General features: G+C 42.3%; 1 long non-coding RNA gene across 1 annotated transcript; it reads right to left on the bottom strand.

Annotated features, from left to right (window-relative positions):
- Nucleotides 1-916: 916 nt before the first annotated feature.
- On the bottom strand, nucleotides 917-3,201 carry LOC139076998 (uncharacterized). Its single transcript, XR_011529102.1, has 3 exons — nucleotides 2,805-3,201; nucleotides 2,135-2,280; nucleotides 917-1,757 (listed from the first exon to the last, which is right to left on the bottom strand). It is a non-coding gene; the product is annotated as an uncharacterized lncRNA (long non-coding RNA).
- Between the last annotated feature and the right edge of the window lie 321 nt (nucleotides 3,202-3,522).

The raw sequence follows: 3,522 nt of genomic DNA, 5'->3' as shown, positions 1-3,522 counted from the left end.
GGGACAAAGACCAAATATATGTTTGTCATTATATCACAGTCCCATTTATTCTTGTTTCATTTAAATTTTCTCTTTCTTAACAATAGGTAAACAATAGGGGCCAGCCCAGCAGTACAGTGGTCAAGTTCACGCGTTCTGCTTAGGTGGCCTGGGGTTCACCGGTTCGGATCCCTCGGGTGGACCTACGTACCACTTGGCAAGCCACGCTGTGGCAGGCGTCCCACGTAGAAAGTAGAGGAAGATGGCAAGGATGTTAGCTCAGGGCTAATCTTCCTCAAAAAAAAAAAAAAACAACGGTAAACAATAACAAGGACTGCTTACTATGGGGGATGGTGATTAGTAATGAGGTTAAACATTTAAAGTTCTTGGAGAAGATTGCCTTGGAAGAGAAAATCTTATTAGTGTTAAAACTATTAATTATCCTTTTTTTTTTTAAAGACAATTAGCCCTGAGCTAACATCTGCTGCCAATCCTCCTCTTTTTGCTGAGGAAGACTGGCCCTGAGCTGACATCTGTGCCCATCTTCCTCCACTTTATATGTGGGATGCCTACCATAGCATGGCTTGCCAAGTGGTACCGTGTCCGCACCCAGGATCTGAACCTGTGAACCCTGGGCTGCTGAAGTGGAACGTGCGAACTTAACTGCTGTGCCACCAGGCTGGCGCCAAATTATCCTTTTTTTTGATCATTATTTTTCTAGATAATTATAAATACATTCTGGGATTTTAATCCCCCTCCCCCCATCTTAAAAATTAAATACTATATCCATGTCTCCTATATGGAGCTACAAATTTTAAAGTCCTTTTTAAGGCTAGTGATCACTCACTAAAGTCACCTTGTCATTATGAAACTGAACCTCTTAACCTCAGGTTTGTGCACCTAAGGCACAGTAAGCCAATCACTGAGACATTGGCGCTTGGAGATGGAGAAAGATTTATTTGAATTGGCCAAAATGAGAAGGCAGGAGGATAAGTTCTTCCAAATCAGCCTTAATAAGAGAAGAAAGCAGGGAGTTTTATAGAGCTAAGGGGCTCGGCAGGAGGACTTTCAGAGAAACAAAGGGCTAATCTGTGTTTCTTTCACTCCAGATTAAGCCCTTGGGCAATCTGACTTCTGTGTCAACAACAGCTGGGGACTTGGTTATCCGGTGATCATTACTTCCTTGAAGGCATTCTTTTTCTTCTGCAAAACAAGCTCATAAATCCTTAGGACCCTTGAGTCACCCTTCAGGTTAAATAAGAAAACAGCAAATTGACAAGATTAACTTCTTTTCATCAATGTCTGTGTTAGGAAAAAGGTAGAAGGGTGATCTTCTTGAATATTTACAGTAACCCTCAGGTACCTGGTTTCAATTGCCTCTAATGTTACAGAGCACTTTGCAGTCCGGCAAGTGCTTTCACAGAAGTTGTCTTCTTGGACCTTACAGCAGCCTAGGGAAGAAGGCTGAGGATTAGGTCTCTTGGGCTTCAGGTGTGCTGCTCAGTGATTCTGTTGTTAGGATGAGCTGAAAACCCTGGTCTTGACTTGTCTGTGCTTTTGCAGCCTTCCCCCCTCCTCACCTGCCTATGGTGGGGGACACTGTCTGCTGTGTATCATTGCCTTCCCCACCCCCAACTCTTCCTACCAGTGCTAACTGAGTCTTTGCTACAGAGGAGTCCTCTCCTCTGAACCGCAGCATCTTAAGGTTCTATGTGACTGTTTTGAAAAGGGTCTCAATGTGGGTTTAGAGTCTTCTTTTTTGCTTCTTTCTTTATTTCCTGTAGGGCGAAAATTAAAAGTAATAAAAATCTCATTGATTTGATCATTTTTCAGTCATAATCAAAGAGTGTGTGGCAAATGGTAGATGATCAATAAAGAGCTGATGAGGGGGCTGGCCCCGTGGCTGAGTGGGTAAGTTTGCCCGCTCCGCTTCAGAGGCCCAGAGTTTTGCTGGTTTGGGTCCTGGGCGTGGACATGGCACCACTCATCAGGCTGTGCTGAGGCGGCATCCCACATAGCTCAACTAAAATATACAACTATGTACTGGGGGGATTTGGGGAGAAAAAGCAGAAAAAAAACATTGGCAACATTGTTAGCTCAGGTGTTAATCTTTAAAAAAAAAAAAGAGACGATGAAAAAAATGAATGAACTTGACCTTTGACCTCCATACTGCATGGTTGTGTGAGTAGTTGTACGGTGTGAGCTCTGGAGCCAGACACCTGGGTTTGAATCTCAGAGATTCCGCTGAGTAGCTGGGACGCCGTAGGCAGTTGCTTAATTTCTCTGCCTCAGTTTTCTTATCTGTAAAATAGGGACAAAATAATCTTTATAAAGTTGTTGTGAGGAATAAATAACAAGGGCTAAGAACAGAATTTAAGTGCATTTCCATATGTAGTCCCATTTTATCCTAACAGCCACTTGGTGATGCAACTGAAACAGATATTTCTGGGTCTTACAGCTGTGGAATCTCAAGTTCACAGGACTGGTAAGTAGTGGAAAGGTGTCTAAAATTCTGTTCTGATTCCAAAGTCTAATATCTAGATTAGAGTTAGTTCTTTAGTTTTAAAGAGGATTAAAAGACAGAAAAAAAATGCAATTAGTTTTGATTTCAGTAAAGTCTACAGGTCTTGTGTAAGGACAGAATCACTTTCTGTAGTTCACTGAGATGAAAGAGTTTGTGTGAAGTAACAAAGATGAGAACAGGCGCTGCAGAAAGAATGAGAGCCGTTATCCGACACCTCAGTGACTCCAGGGAAGAGGGAAAGGAGCAGTTAAGAATAACCGAGGAAAAGAATCAATCAAGCCAATTTAAAACTAAATAATACCTTCTTTATCCTTGAGTGTTAGCACTGCGCCTTTGCTGGAAATCGCTTTGCTCTAAAATGGCCTAATTTTTCCTTTGAATTTGCATTTCCTTCCTGCCCAGATGCAACTGGCAGTGGCCCAGTGGTAGTTCCACCAACACAACTGTGCTGCGGCACCTCCATTTGGATCTCGGAACTGGCCTTTTACATCTGTTTCTTTGCAAAATTTGTCAAACTTTGCAGGTTGCACACCCAAATTCTGTCAACAAAGAACAGGAAGTTCGGGCTATCCTTCTGGGTTTACTGTCATCTTATGGGGTTTTCATCCGCTGGAATCAAGCCCTGGTGAAAGTATTAACACATTAAGTTCTCAATTGTGCTCAAAGCTTCTGGGCAATGAATATAAAAAAAATGGAGCAACGGGAAGACTTGGGCACATTATTTATACATTTGGTGAGCTCATTCACTCGCCCAGGGAAATCAGGCACACAGCCGCCAGCCCAAGGTTAATTTTATTTTCTTCTCAGCCAGGAACAGGGTGTGCTATTACAGAGAGAGAGGAATGAGGACTTTTTAATTGGCAGAGAGGAACTTCTGCTGCATAAAGAGATATTCCTATTGCTGGAGGTCAACAGAAGTGCTTTAGGATTTTAAAATCCTGCTGTGTTCACAGTTTAAAATGAAATCCTCCAAATTGCTAGGATTCAAAAAATCCTGCATTAACTGTTCAGAAACAGAA

The sequence above is a fragment of the Equus przewalskii genome, chromosome 18 (assembly GCF_037783145.1).
Source record: "Equus przewalskii isolate Varuska chromosome 18, EquPr2, whole genome shotgun sequence".
In the NCBI taxonomy this organism is placed as follows: domain Eukaryota; kingdom Metazoa; phylum Chordata; class Mammalia; order Perissodactyla; family Equidae; genus Equus; species Equus przewalskii.
This window is presented reverse-complemented; position numbering and strand designations above follow the sequence as displayed.